The sequence below is a fragment of the Protopterus annectens genome, chromosome 5.part0, assembly GCF_019279795.1.
Source record: "Protopterus annectens isolate FY-2018-M chromosome 5.part0, PAN1.0, whole genome shotgun sequence".
NCBI classification, from domain to species: Eukaryota; Metazoa; Chordata; order Ceratodontiformes; family Protopteridae; genus Protopterus; species Protopterus annectens.
This window is the reverse complement of record NC_056735.1, coordinates 1,454,622,032-1,454,638,429: the sequence shown is the minus strand read 5'-3', so window position 1 is coordinate 1,454,638,429 and position 16,398 is coordinate 1,454,622,032. Positions and strand designations below refer to the sequence as shown.

The following is a 16,398-nucleotide window of genomic DNA, read 5'->3' as shown; positions in this document are numbered from 1 at the left end:
TATATATATATATATATAAATATATATATATATATATATATATATATACACACATATATATTCAGGGGTTAGGGGGCTTGTCCCCCTGCAAAAAAAAGAAGTTTAAAGGACTGTTTTTTTTTATTTTTTTTTAGCATGTCAGAATTTGGACTTACGAGTGCTGACATTTGACTAGTGAGTTGTTGTTTCAGTCTTTTTTGTTTATCTCTATCCAAAGACCTTACATTTTCTTGATCTTCAACAAATACCCAATAATGCCCACCTTTTCCAAGCTCAGGTAGTAAATTTCTGGAGCCATCCTTACTGGGCAGATTGTTTTTTATTGCCATTTTCACAACTCCCCATGCTCAATGCATGGAATTGAATGGTATAAACGAAGACAATATTCAGATGCCATCACTTGTACTTTCTTCTGCTAATGCCACCCATGAATTAAGCTACTTGACCATTAAAAAAAAAAACAGCCTGCATCAGAGGGCTGCTGGGGAACACCCCTCAAGAAATGCCATGCAGTCCTTCTACCTAGCAGCATATCACCATGGATCATTGGCCTTGAGGAGGGGAGCTGTCCTTTTGTTCCTATGAGGCAGACAGAAACATCTCCAAAGTTGAATAGTCACACCAAAAGTAGTTTATTTAGAAAGAATAAGAAAAGTTGACTATCGCTAGTGCAAAGTACTCTACAAGCATCGTGCTCTTTCAGACCCAAACTGAACACAATAAAACCAAGGACTAGTTAGAATAAAAACACTTAAGGTTGCATCAGTCACTACTCCCCTCCCCACCTTAGAACTAGTATACATGCCACGTGTACTGCACACCCACAAAATGCATACTGTGTTTAGCATTGTTAAACTGCAGGTAAACCTGCAGGAATACAGAAAGCAGGTTTACTGTGGTATAGTTGAAGTGGGTTCAGTCTAATGCATTTCAGTCAAAGTCCGGAGGCCGAACAGCGACAATGTCGAACCCAACATTGTCGAGTACGAATCTCGCCCCTATCTCAACCCACGTTAAAGCTCATTCTGAGGTCGAAATCGAGTCGTATTTTGACAATGCTGGGATTCGACATTGTACGTTTCAAGGACATGTGTCGATCTTCCCTTCATTCAATGGGGTCTGGTTCAACCTTACCATAGTAAACCCAGAAAGTCTACTTGGTTCGATCTGACTATGTGCTGTCAATACCTCGGCATTCTGGCTACACCTTCTTTTTACATATGTCATGGTTCATAGAAGTCTGCAAAACCTGCATAGTTACAGATTAAAGAGCTGTGGAGCCACAGACCTTCACATCCACATTTGCTACTGTGTGTCACAGAAGTTTCAAGCAAGGATTTCTGCCATTCAGAGCAGGCATGTATTATCTCTACCTAGTTATTTATTTATTAGTTAAGTAGGGAAATGGATTGATCCAGAGGTCCCTTTTCAGCCATTGTTCTGGCAATGGGCAATACAGAAAATCTCATTAACGTAATAGGTGTGTTGGCTACAGGTATCCCTTTAGAGATATCTGAGCAGGTTTAATAGATGTTGCCGGAAGGACATTGTCTGCTTTTGCTGGGTTCTCAAAATTAGAATCAAAAGTCATGATTTACACCAAATTTGTCTCCTTTAAAAATCTATAATTTCAAGTCAGAGAGTCTTTTAGAAATACTGATAAAAAGGACTTCTATTCTATTACAACATATAGTATATGGTAAAATGATTGACATTATGTCTTAAGCAAACTGTATTAAAAAAGTTAACACTGTTTTTTTTCCTATTGCTAATGAAAATAGCATTAGTAAGTTTTTCAGGGCCCAGCTTTTAACTTGATCAAACAACTACCAGTAACAGAGAAGCACTGGTTGAGTGGGGGAGCAATATGCTCTTACAATGTTTAGTCTAATCCTAGACTCTTATTGCATAAGACATATACACTGAAGGAAGAGATATTTGTTATTATAAGAAAGTCTGTGACTATTGTTCTGGCCAACAACATTCAAAAGTCAGACTGCTGGAAGGCATAGGACAAGTATTTTTGGAGCAGCTCATTTAGAAATAATTGAAACATTTATTAGCTGCATGCTCTGATGTGACCCAGAAAGAGGAAGCAAAACAAAGTTATTTTGTGAAATTTACCAGTATTGTTAGACTGTCCAAATACGGGATTCTTTAAGAATAAAACAATAAATAATTTCTAACTTTAGCCATATAATTTAATCTAACTATCTGAAGTAATGCAGTGCATTGTGCTGAACCACTTCAATGAGGGTATTCAAAACAAAGTACAGGGTACTTCTTCTATCTGTCCATTTCTTGGTAAATGTGATTCACACTTAGCCATTCCAGGCTTCTCTGAATGACAGTGCATTAGGTGTGCCTTGCTTTTAGACATAATACAGTATTTATGGTATGGTGCACAGCTGCAGAGCTTGCTGAGGATGTGGTACTGCCTTGTGGCAGACCACGGGAGGTTAAAAGTCTAAGCCACTGTGTCCTCAGATCTGCGGCTAAATAAAGCATCTGATTGATCATCAGGTAGCTTTGAAATTGGACTTAGTGCTGATGCTTCTCTCTATCTAGTTCAAGGTTAGCACCCATGTCAAGCTCCCATTGTTGTAAACACAAAAACAGGTACTTCATCAGAGTGACTCACGTAAATGAAGCAATATTTGTTTCTTTTTCTCTGTAATCTAAGAATACTGCAAGTCTATAAACAGCTGTGGTCTTGTTGGTGCTGCCCACAGCGTGTTCTTCAGGTGCACATAAGTGGGGCTCAGACCCATACTCTTCTTATGTATGTGGCTCTGGTAATGACTTACTTAGTTTTAACACACATCTGGGAAAGGAGATAGAGCAATGGTAGGGAGAGAAGGTAGGTGACTGCCAGCAAATCCTTTCTTTTTTTTTCTTCTTTTAATTCCTCTAGACCACAGTTGACCTTCAACTGCCACTATCTCCTCTCCTTATTTGCCAAGCCTAATGGACCTGCCTTAGCCTCCCCAGGGCTCAACCCAACCCATGTCCAGGACTGATGAAAAGGTTGTGGACACTGTAGCAGAATGATGTCACTGCTTGGATTATGTTCTAACATCTCTCTCCCCTTGGCAACCCAGCAAGTACTGTTTAGATGCCACTTGGTATGTGCATACCAACTTCTGGGCATGCTCAATCTCTGAATAAGTGGTAAACTTACTGTGAGGCACACAGCATGTTAGACACACAACAGTGCTGTTCTGTAGCGAGCCCAGATTGTCTTCTACCTTCCCTCCGCTAAAACAAGTAATGAACACTAGCTGAGCACCTCCCCAAGCCCATCCAGTGCACATGCAGCTAGTCAAACAGTACTTTCCTGGCTCACAGAGCAGCATATAGTTTCTCGGAACAAAGTTTCTTGGACATATGTCTAGATATAAATGTAAAACTTGACTTCCTTAATGAAATATAAATAAACATGATCATATTTTCACCCACCAAGTGTGATCCAAGGGGCATATTTAGAGCACTGCAGTTTTTAGCCTATGGGCCATTATTTGCAGCATGTGAGGTTTTGTAAAGAATGAGTCCATACAATTCTTTCTGCAGGGGAATATTGACACTGGAGCTACAGTGAAGTGATTCTGATGTTTAGTGGAGTAGTAAGCTGCAAGTTTAAACAACTTTCTCTGCATGTAGTGGTAACGTTATACTACTCTATGGTTTTCATGTTAATGAACTGACATTCTTCAACATATTAAAACTTTACTGTGTGGCCTGTGCTGAAGTTTGTCTTTTTAGTATTATTCATACTTAAAATTTGGAATAAAAAGTTATACAAAATGCAGACAAATTTTTTCAGCCTTCAAGGATATATATTATATCTGGGCAGGGGTTATAAGTTTATTACACCCTACATAGACTCATTTTTTTTCAAAGCATTGTATGTAAAAAAGATATAGTTTTTGGAAGGTCCAGCCTTTTCAGTTTTCTAAACCAAGTCAGATGAAAAAGTGAATAGGCTACTGTGTAAACATTATGCAGAAATTAAGCAAAAAATCTGAAAGACAAAACTATTCGTAGTAGTTGAAATCAATATTCTCTTTCTACATTTTTATGTATTTATAACAAATAGGTAAGGAAGCCCAGTAGAAAGCAATATATCTGATCTGACATAATTCTTTATGTAACAGACAATAGGGAACCTTTCTGAGATTCTCTAAATGTTACACAGAACTATGGTACTACATTTAAAATTCCTAAGAATTGCATAACATTTATTTATTTTACAGTTGTTTACCAGGAAGGTCCGTCTGAGACAGTAGCTCATTTTCAGCTTAGGCCTGGGAGAAAAGCTCCAAGACATGATTTATAACAACAAACAAAACAAAAAGTTAACAACAAACGAAACAAAAAGTTAACAATAAAACTAGTTAATGATAAAATCAGGAGTTTCAGTGTAACACTTAACACAGTGGTAGCTAAAAGTAACTCTATAGAAGCATGTTTGAAGCTGACTAATATTGATACAATCAGTAAGTATAATTTAAATATATAGTAGGGTGCAGTTTACCTTACCTACAGATTATTTATGGTAACACCTAGTTTTAGGGAAGAAGGTAAGCTTCACTTCTTGGAAAAGTGGTAGTAGGAGGAGAGTAGTAAGAGGTATTTCCAAATAGGTGTGATGTAAAGTGTGTGGGAAAGAATCCAAAAAAATAGTATAAACAAGCACGGCTGTATACCACATGGTCATTTCTTTTGGTAATATGATGAAAATATACATTTTTTCTTGGTTGATGGCATGAATTATCTTGCAAAAACATGTACCAATAAGAATGTCACACTTTCAACATGCAAACTTGTGGAAGTCCTAAGTAATGTACAAAACAGCATAAAACAACTGTGTGCATAAACCCAGCCTTAGCATGAAGATATAGAGAGAACAAAACTAAACCAACAACGAATATAGAGTCTTGGGATCACAAGCACCATCTACAGCAGAAAAAAAAGAAAGACATGAAATAAAACAACCCTAAGGTTTGAGTGATGGAGGAGGGGAAGGTGACTGGTTTCGCTACATTTAGCCTCTCTTTGATTGCAGAATTCAAGTTGGAGGAGAGAGAGATACAGAAGAGGGATTGTACATAAACAACAAATGTTTACTCACTACATAGGGAGTGGGTGAGACGTTTAGCAGAGCGTATGCTGCCAGCAGAATGGACTTTTACTTACCATAATGGTTTGAAGAGGATGCATTCAGTTCATAATCAAGTCACAGCACTTATGACTGTTTTACAGTGACAGTAAGCTGTGGATACCACTACAGTTCTAAGAATAAACTCCTGCAAAGCTTGCATGCTATGAACTCTGATCATAGGGGCACACAACTATTCAGAGGAAGGAGATTATATCTTTGACTGAACTGTACCATATTGAATATTACACTTAGGCAAAGCTGCAAGTCACTTGTTATTGCTTGAAGTTGGGCTCCAATAAAAGGATTTCTGCCAACAGTAAAAAGTCATTTAAAACCAGTCACTGTAGCCTTTTACAGGTCTGAATCAACTCTTGGAGAGGTACACCATTAAGCTAATTGTGTATTCACTTCAAGGGTGTAGCCAGGCAAACTGTTTGTATTCTACAGTGTACATTTTTTCTTTGCATTACTCAGAAACACTGTAGCTTTTTCATGCTATATTATCCCCACAGCATCTATCTAAAATGATCCCTCTAGCAACAGGTACATATCTTAACTTACAGAGACAATTGGTAGTCTAAAAGCAATATCTTTAATATTTTTAGAGCAAACAGCTATAAATAATGTGTACAATTATTAACTGCTGTGAGAGCACCATTTTTAAAGATGTGTCCATTGGTCACTAGAAGAGTTTGTAAGTACAAATTGGAATCTTCTGGCTGCACCCCTGACTCACTTCATGGTCATTAAATGCAACTTGTGCACACCAGCAATAGAGGAAAGGTGGCGTTGTATAAAGCAATCAAAAAAGTACACAACTACAACTTCCGATAAGAAACATGACATTTTATTCTTTGGTCTTATGAAAGCTACAGTTGTCAGTACTATTTCTTAAAAAAGGACTTGGGTACACAGACAGTGGAAGGAAGCAAAAAAGACTTGGCACAAACCAAGCAGTGATGCAGGAAGGGAAAGCAGGCATCCCTGGCATCAAAAGCATCAGTCAGTGGCAAAAGGGAGTGTCGCATATACATGCCAGAGTAACCAGAGTAAAGATTGTTCTGGAATGATAGATGGGGGGAATGAGGCAGAGAAGTTCTATACCTGAAGGATGACACTGAATTTAATGTCAGAAGGGAGGAGGAAGAATTCTACCTCATAAAGAAGACATGGAGTAGACATGGTCAGAACAAGGGGCACTGGTTAATCTAGAAGGACAATAGGAGTGCTGTCAGATTCATATGGTGTAATTGTTACACAAGATTTCAAGGAAGGATAATGAAAGATGTAGGGGACAGAATGGAAGAACAGAATAGAAAGAAGAGGGTTATACCTGTGCAGTGCTTGAATCTTCAAGAAGGCTGGGAGGTCCTGAGCTTCAGGGATGAGAGAGAGAGAGAGAGAGAGAGAGAGTTTGATTTGATTGTGGTCTTGGAGCATAAGGGGTTCAACCAACTCGTGCAGAACTATACCAGAAAGTACAGAATTGTGGATATTGTCCTAACCAAGATGTTTGGGGAATCTTGGATATCCAGATGAAGGCTCTGTTAGCCAGCAGTGATCACATTACTTTACAGTTTAGAGTGAGAGATAAGAACAGTAATTAATACAAAGATAGACAAGACACTGTGGGATTTTAGTGGTATGACTTATGCTTCAAGTGACCTATACTGAGCAGCGAGAGAGTATCAAACGTAATTCAGAAGACTGGAGCAAACTGAGGGAGCACATAACCTCTGGAAATGAGTCAGGAAAGGAGAACGCAGTAATGTGGAGACGGTCTGAAAAAAGGCAGCAAGGGATAAGGAGAAGATTTCCAGTGTGGCTACATAGGAAAATAAGACTAGCACTTAGTGTAAAAAGATGAAATGTGTAAAACGTGCAAAGAGGAGGAGAGGAGATAGGCTAGGGAAAGTGCAAGGGCCCTACCAGAAGGGAAACAAAGTAGGCAAAGGCAGGAAAGGTATGCAAAGAGGATGTGGGGAGATGGACTAGGGAAAGTGCAAGGGCTCTACCAGAAGGGAAACAAAGTAGGCAAAGGCAGGAAAGGTATGCAAAGAGGATGTGGGGAGATGGACTAGGGAAAGTGCAAGGGCTCTACCAGAAGGGAAACAAAGTAGGCAAAGGCAGGAAAGGTATGCAAAGAGGATGTGGGGAGATGGACTATGGAAAGTGCAAGGGCTCTACCAGAAGGGAAACAAAGTAGGCAAAGGCAGGAAAGGTATGCAAAGAGGATGTGGGGAGATGGACTAGGGAAAGTGCAAGGGCTCTACCAGAAGGGAAACAAAGCAGGCAAAGGCAGGAAAGGTATGCAAAGAGGATGTGGGGAGATGGACTAGGGAAAGTGCAAGGGCCCTACCAGAAGGGAAAAAAAGCAGGCAAAGGCAGGAAAGGTATGCACCAAAATTAAGTTGCTGCAAGGGGTCAAGATGTGGGAACAAAAGCATATGAGCTATATCTCAGAAAAAAAGACTATATATATATAGATATAGCAATACTGAGTGGTGATGAAGGGGGCACCATGAAAGACTGGGAAAACCAGAGTGTTAAATGAACACTTCACCTCAGTATTCATAAAGTAAAGGCAGGATGGGACAGCGCCATGTCAGCAAAAATGTAATGTAGATTGAAAAATAGCTGTGGACAAATACCAGTATAGGAAGGGGAAAGGTGGAAGTGGTTGCCCAAAGGGTGGTTAACACACAGGTTCCAGTTAAACTTCTTCCTGGAGTCCTTACAGATCTGGGCAGTGTAGTGATAGAAGTAAGGGATGTCTTCAGCAGATCGCAGGCCAGTGCATAATTGCTTGAGGTCTGGAAGATGGCAAGACTAGTGTCCTTGCATGTTTGGTGGAGAAAAAAATTCAGGGAACAACAGGCTTGTTAACATAATAGCAGCAGCAGGCAACACTAGGGAGGACATTCTGAGGGAATGGTTAGTAGCTTTTCTAAAAGATAACAACCAGCAAGGGCTCATGGCCACAAACTGCTATTAGTTGAACCTTATCCAATTTTAGGACAGGGTTGCAAGCAAATTTGAGAAGACATTACTTGCAGGTATGGTTTACCTGGACTTCACCAAGACCCTTGACTCAGACCCATACATGTAGTCTACAGAAAAATTTAAGGTCTTGAGTGTGGGTCACAGGCTGAGAAACTGGACTGCTCCATGATCCAGTGATAGGATAGGCATGGTTATGGTGAGAGGGATGGTGCTAGCAGTAAGGTGTTCCTATGGAGAAGAGCAGAAGTCAATTTTGAATCCACTATTCTTCAATGTGTTTGTTTTAGACATATGTGAGGAAATCTACAACATTATAGATTCATAGGTTCATAGGTTCATACTAAGCTATCTGCCCTAGGGCATTTATAAGCCTAGCCAGAATGTGTTCGGCTTTCGCCACCCATTTTAAATTTATTTTGCTATGCCCTTTTTCGAGGTTAGTATACTGCGCCTCTGTCTAACAGTGACACAGAAGTGATACCCGGGGTAAAACTACGATCTCCCATCCACTCATCAAGATTCCTCTTGAAGAGAGTCAATGAGGGACTCTGCCTAACCTGGACTGGGATTTTATTCCAGAGTGAAGGGAGCCTCTGGGTTATGAATCTGTCCCTCCAGCATGTCCTATTTATTTCAGTGCTGAGGTTCAAGTCTCTCGAGCGCGTAGCTCGATGGGATTTGGATTTTCTGAAGTGCAGCATGTCCATTAATTCCGGGTTGGACATGGCTTTATACGTCAGGCACAGATCACCTCTGAATAGGCGGTATGCCACTGAGTAGAGCTGGAGTTTCTTTAACCGGGCAGCATATGGCATCTGTTTGAGCCCTTTGATCCTCTTGGTGAGGTACTTTTGGGGTCTTTCCAGTTGCTGCAGGTGTCTGGTAAGGTACATCCCAAAAGGGGCATTGTACTCAATTATGGACCTGATGAGGGATGAGTAAAGAGGCACGATGACCTCCCCTGATCTAGATGTGAATCCCTTCATGATTAGGTGGGCTATATAAAATGTTTTTCTAACCACTTTGGCCACGTGGTTGTCAAATGAGAGATTGCTATCAACTTGGGTCCCCAGGTCCCTAATTACTTCTTCTGTACTTAATGGATTCCCACCTATGTGGTAATTTGTGGGCACTTTGTTTTTGCCAAAGGGGATGACTATACACTTTTTGGCATTTAGCTTGAGGCCATGGCACTGGCACCAGTTGTCTGTTTCTATGAGGCCCTTTTGGAGGATGCTTGTGTCGGCTGGAGAGTCGATTATGGCACCCACTTTGCAGTCATCTGTGAACTTGGTCAGCCACAGTCCTTCCGTGTTGGCCTGTACCTCCGAGAAATATATACCGAACAAGAGAGGTCCCAGGACTGAGCCTTGTGGGACACCACTTGTAACTGGTTTGGAGTCTGACATGGCTCCAGCAATTCTAACCATGTGGGTTCTGTCCTTGAGCCAGTTTGCAATCCATCTAGTGACATAGGTGTTTATATTTAAGCTGGTGAGCTTATCTATAATACCCGAGTGGGGTATTGTATCGAATGCTTTTGCGAGGTCCAGGTAGGCTGTGTGGACCACATTCCCCTCGTCAATGGCCTTGGTGACTGTTTCAAAGAAATCAACCAGGTTTAAGAGGCAGGATCTGCCCTTAACAAAGCCTAACTGGGTAGGATCCAGTGTTTGTAGGTCCCCAATATCTTTATTTATGAGGTCCATGATGATCCTTTCCATAGCTTTGCAGACCAAGCTAGTCAGGCTTATGGGGCAATAGTTTCCAGGATCTGTTGAGGCACCACCTTTATGGAGAGGGACCACTGTTGCTGTACGCCACTCTTTGGGCACATATCCTGTAGTAAGGCTGAGATTGAACAGTAGTTTTATGTTTGGGTTTAGCTCTTCTTTGAGTTCATGTAGGACGCAGCCCGGGACACCATCTGGTCCCATTGATGCTGTGTTTTTGCTTTGGAGAGGGCGGCTCTTACCTGAGCATCTGAGATGTCAGGGGCAGCACTCTGCTGGGATAGATATTTGCCCTTTGGTGGGGAGGGGAGAAGTTTGCGCTGAACCTGTCAGCTAGGATGTTGGCAATGTCTGTGGGTTCGTGTATTTTTGTCATTTTGGACTAATTCTGAGCATATCTGGGAATTACCACCCAGGTTCCTAACATAACTAAAGAAAGCCTTGTGATTATCCTTAGTGTCCTGTGCAATTTTTCTCTCAAGCTGGCCTTAGACAATTTTATGTGTGCCCGTAGTTTTTGCTAATACTGATCAGTGATGCCTTCCCTTTTGGGATTTTGCTTTATCATTTAGTAGCTTCCTCCTTCTATTGTATAGTTTGTTTATGGCTGGGGTCCACCAGACAGGACGTCTGCCTTTGGAGGATTGGGTCTTGGTTTTATTTGGGATCGATGATCCATGCATTTCTGAAGGTGTTCATAGAATGCGTTTATAAAGGATTCTGCGGTCTGGGCAGATTTTCACAGGCCCGGGGCTTTGAAGGATTCCACCTCAGTTTTGAGGAGTGTAAAATTTGCTTTAGAAGTTTTTCACTGTGGTTTTCTGGGCAGGGGTGGGGTCGGGATGTGAATATCCAGTGAGATTAGTTTATGGTCTGATCTTACCAGTGAGGGATACACTTCTGGTCTGGAGCATAGAGTCCCCATGTTGGCGATGATCAGGTCCAGTATGTTTTCCCTCTTGTGGGAGTGGTAACAAGTTGTTCCATAGCATTTGAGTTTATAAATTCTAGGAACCTTTGGGCTAGGGTGTTGGAGCTAGAGTAATGCTCCCAGTCTATGTTTGGGTAGTTGAAGTCGCCCAATATAATGGTGTTTGGAGAGACCTTCATATTTTCCAGTGTTCTCAGGAAGGCCGAGTGGGGTTCCTGGGTTTGGGAGGGTGGTCTGTAGCAGGCTATAAACTGGAAGGCAGTTTTACCCACTGTTAGTTGCACATGGATAGTCTCTGATGCTTCGTGTTTTGCCACCAACCTGGAGGTGTGGGTATCTTTGATGAATATCGATACTCCCCTCCTTTTGTGGTTCGGTCCAAGTTTTGGGGCGAAAAGCATGGTATGAGGTATAACCTGGTAGTGTTGGGGTGCTCTCGGGAGCCCTGAACCAGGTTTCTGTTACTGCACAGATATCGATGTTCTCCATGCTAAGGAGAGTTTCGAAAGTGCATCTTGAGGTTTAGACTTCTGGCGTTGAGCAGCATTACTCTTAGTTTCTTATCCCTTGTGATACCTATGGAGGTGGGTTTGTCTTTTGAGCCTTGCCTAAAAAGGCACTATGGGGGTAGCAAGAGCCTTTGCCAATATCCGAAAGCCCAGGGGTGACAGGTGCAAGCCGTCCCTAGCGAAGCATCGTGGCTTGTCGAGCATATCATCCCAAGCTGACAGGCATTGGATCCCCTTTGAATGACACCAGTACTTAAGCCAATTGTTGAAATTGATCATCTTGTCTTCATATTGTGGCATCATTCTTGGTGAGGGTAAGATGCTACTCAAGGTCAGGGTCATACCGGCCTGGGCTACATGCTCAGAGAGCTCCTTTATGTCTCTTTTCATGTAGTCCAGGGAGGTGCGTCTCAGGTCATTCACACCAGCATGGACAATGACTGAGTCATATTTGTACTTGCCTTGGAGTGACCTGAGTGCTTGTGTTATGTGGCGGATCCTAGCACCCGACAGGCTGCTCACCGTGACCCTCTCCTTGTTCAGCCTGGTGAGCGGGACGTCAGTGTGCCTGACGATAGAGTCACCTATTACAAGTGTATCAGGTGTGTTGTTTAGTCTTAAGGGCTGTGACTGTTTGGCACACTGGCTTTGTGAGATATGTGTTGCACGTGTTTTGTTTTGGGGTAGCGGCTGCTTGGGTGTCTGCTTTGGAGGTCTCTGCTGCTTCGGCAGATCTTTATTTAGAGCCTCCGAGTATGTTTTTGTGTGATTATGTGTTTGGTTTGCTGTTGTGGTAGGTCTATGTGAGACTGGAATTGTAGTGAATATGGTTTCCTTCTCCTCCTGACTGGTTATGCCAGTACTGAGTTGAGAGAGCTTAGCCTCCAGTTTGGCTATATGGTTGCATCTCTCACATGTGTTGGAATTTGTTGGGAGGAGGAGAGGGTTGTCTGTGTACATGAGGCAGTTGTAACATTGCCTCAAGATTCCCAGATTCACCAGCTGGACCAGAGAGGAGATTGACAACTGACCTTTGGACATGCTAGAATAATATTGGGAATTCCTTAATAATTGAAAACCAGGGCCAGTGGGGAGTGAGGGTGTAGTGCTTTTAATTTTTAGTGCTGACTTATATAATTGCTTTAGTGAGCAAGTGCCAGGTAACTTAAGTGCAATGTGTTACAGGTAACTTAAATGCAAAAACGACAAACACTAACTTTCTTTCAAGTGAAACAAGGAAATAAGTACAGTAAGCAATGCAGATATCACTAGTGAGCCACAGAAGCGCTGAGAAGCCGCGTATTAGGTGGAATTAGCGTTCCAGGGAAATAACAAGCAAACAAACAACAAGCATATAAACAAAGCTATATTCAGCAGGCCTGGATCTAGTCTATGCTACAGCAAACAAGGTGTACCAATTTCTGTAAGATAAAGTTCAAATATTCAGGCACTATAAACCTTTAACCAGAAATTCCCAGCTCAGAAGGGCAGAGTCCAGCCTCTTCTCCCACAAGAGTGCAGACCACAAACCTTCTTAATGTAAAATAACTGGCCTGAAGCCCAAGTGCCTAAACCAGAACTAATACACTTTAAGAATAACAGACACTGGGCTCTCAATCAGCAGTTCCCAACTTAGAAGGATGAAAGCTACCTGTCCTGCCACCACAGTGCATGCCATAAACCTTCCTAATGTAAAACAACTGGTCTGAAGCCCAAGTGCTTAATCCAAAAGACTTAGAATGACAGCTAAACTTTAATCAAGTTACTACCAAGCAGTAATAAATACAATTGAATACTTTAGAGAATGCCTGGATTAGTGCTCAAGTTACACAAACAAAGCTAGATCCAGCAGGCCCGAATCCAGTCTATGCCACAGCAAACAAGGCGCACCAACTTCAGTAAGAAGCAGTTCAGATATGCATGCACTATAAGCCTTCAATCAGAAATTCCCAGCTCAGAAGGGCAGAGTCCAGCCTCTCCTCCCACAAGATATACCCCAGGGATTACCTCAGTGTCACTGCTCGACAGAGGCACAGCAAAATAATGGGTATAGTTCCCCATACTAAAGGGGTGGCGTAAGCCACAAAACTATGGGCTAGGCTTGTAAATGCCCTTGGGCAGATAGCCTAGTATGAACCTATGAACCTATGAACCTATAAGAGTGCAGACCACGAACCCTCTTAATGTAAAATAACTGGCCTGAAAGCCTAAGTGCTTAAACCAGAATTAATACACTTTTAGAATAACAGACACTGAGCCCTCAATCAGCAGTTCCCAACCTAGAAGGATGTAAGCTACCTGTTCTGCCACTACAGTGCAGACCACCAACCCTCTCACTGCAAAACAACTGGTCCGAAGCCCAAGTGTTTAAACCAGAAGGCTTAGAATGAGTTATACCAAGCAGTAATAAATACAATTGAGTACTTTTAAGATGATGCAAAAGTAAAAAAAAGTAGGTAGAAACACAAGTACAGTAAAAGCAGATGAAATTTTTTTTTTCTGAACAAGTGCTGAGATCAAAGAAACAGATTTGAGTGCTGAAACTAGAAAACTGGCTAGTTATAGGGAAAAAAACTAAGCTAGAAGGCTTCCCTCCAACACAGAAGGGCTTGGGGGCTCAAAAGCCTACAAATAGTCTATACCACTTAACAGGAAAGGCAGGAAACAAGCTTAAATTTTTTTTTTTTTCTGTTTCCCAGATGCTCTCTTTGTACACAGTAGGAGTGCCTGAAATCAGAATATGATCTCACTGCACTCAGTTGAGTGAGCAAATGAGATGGGCCCAGAAAGAGTATCCAAACACAAATTTACAAGAGGGGCGGGCAGCTGCAAGGCCACTAAGATTAACACCAAAACAAAAACAGGGAGGGTGGGTGGGACAAACTGAAGAGCAGAGTGAAAACTTCCAGTTCAGCTAAATATTCCTTCCACACAGTTAAAATCAATTTAAATACTGTATTGTTTTGAAAAAAAAAGCAGATAAAGGTACTTAAATTCTCTTATACGTCCAGTTGAATATAGCAAGTTCTTAGCCGGCCAAAGCTGAGGTTTTTAAGCAGAAAATATTTCATACTGTACCACTTAAATAGGCAAGGACAGGAAATCTAAGAATGTGGCTACCCCCACACCTGCAATTACTAACAAATAATAAAATTCAAGCAGCACTAACTGAAGAGCAGAGTGAAAACTTCCAGTTCAGCTAAATATTCCTTCCACACAGTTAAAATCAATTTAAATACTGTATTTTTTGGGGAAAAAAAAGCAGATAAAGGTACTTAAATTCTCTTATACGTCCAGTTGAATATAGCAAGTTCTTAGCCTGCCAAAGCTGAGGTTTTTAAGCAGAAAATATTTCACACTGTACCACTTAAATAGGCAAGGACAGGAAATCAAAGAATGTGGCTACCCCCACACCTGCAATTACTAACAAATAATAAAATTCAAGCAGCACTAACTGAAGAGCAGAGTGAAAACTTTCAGTTCAGCTAAATATTCCTTCCACACAGTTAAAATCAATTTAAATACTGTATTTTTTTGGAAAAAAAGCAGATAAAGGTACTTAAATTCTCTTATACGTCCAGTTGAATATAGCAAGTTCTTAGCCGGCCAAAGCTGAGGTTTTTAAGCAGAAAATATTTCACACTGTACCACTTAAATAGGCAAGGACAGGAAATCAAAGAATGTGGCTACCCCCACACCTGCAGTTACTAACAAATAACAAAATTCAAGCAGCACTAACTGAAGAGCAGAGTGAAAACTTCCAGTTCAGCTAAATATTCCTTCCACACAGTTAAAATCAATTTAAATACTGTATTTTTTGAATAAAAAAAGCAGATAAAGGTACTTAAATTCTCTTATACGTCCAGTTGAATATAGCAAGTTCTTAGCTGGCCAAAGCTGAGGTTTTTAAGCAGAAAATATTTCACACTGTACCACTTAAATAGTCAAGGACAGGAAATCAAAGAATGTGGCTACCCCCACACCTGCAATTACTAACAAATAATAAAATTCAAGCAGCACTAACTGAAGAGCAGAGTGAAAACTTCCAGTTCAGCTAAATATTCCTTCCACACAGTTAAAATCAATTTAAATACTGTATTTTTTGAAAAAAGCAGATAAAGGTACTTAAATTCTCTTATATGTCCAGTTGAATATAGCAAGTTCTTAGCCGGCCAAAGCTGAGGTTTTTAAGCCGAAAATATTTCACACTGTACCACTTAAATAGGCAAGGACATGAAATCAAAGAATGTGGCTACCCCCACACCTGCAATTACTAACAAATAATAAAATTCAAGCAGCACTAACTGAAGAGCAGAACGAAAACTTCCAGTTCAGCTAAATATTCCTTCCACACAGTTAAAATCAATTTAAATACTGTATTTTTTTGGAAAAAAAAAAGCAGATAAAGGTACTTAAATTCTCTTATACGTCCAGTTGAATATAACAAGTTCTTAGCCGGCCAAAGCTGAGGTTTTTAAGCAGAAAATATTTCACACTGTACCACTTAAATAGGCAAGGACAGGAAATCAAAGAATGTGGCTACCCCCACACCTGCAATTACTAACAAATAATAAAATTCAAGCAGCACTAACTGAAGAGCAGAGTGAAAACTTCCAGTTCAGCTAAATATTCCTTCCACACAGTTAAAATCAATTTAAATACTGTATTTTTTTGAAAAAAAAAGCAGATAAAGGTACTTAAATTCTCTTATATCTAATGACACACACATAGATGAAGCATTGAGGCATGGAGGTAGTCTCTGTAAAAGGGAATAGGAAGTTAAACCAAGTAGCCAGAAAGGAGGCAGTTGAAATTAAGGGCATACAAATACATTGTACTGCACATGGGCTATAACAACCATTTTGTGAAGTATAATTGGTGGGAAGAATTGATGGCACCAGAATATGGAAAAGATTTGGGGAATTCATTACACTTAGACATGATGACTAGACATAGAGTGAGAAGGTTCTGGAAACAAGAAACTGAATGCTAGAGTGTATCCTGAGAGAGACTGTCTTCAGAAGTAAAGCGGGAATGCTGATACTCTACTAGACTTGGTCA

At 40.9% G+C, this 16,398-nt stretch overlaps 1 protein-coding gene across 1 annotated transcript in view; it reads left to right on the top strand.

Moving 5' to 3' along the window:
• COL4A2 (collagen type IV alpha 2 chain) overlaps positions 1-16,398 on the top strand; it is a 1,470,466-nt gene that overhangs the window by 686,142 nt on the left and 767,926 nt on the right. The gene's annotated exons all lie outside the window — the stretch shown is intronic.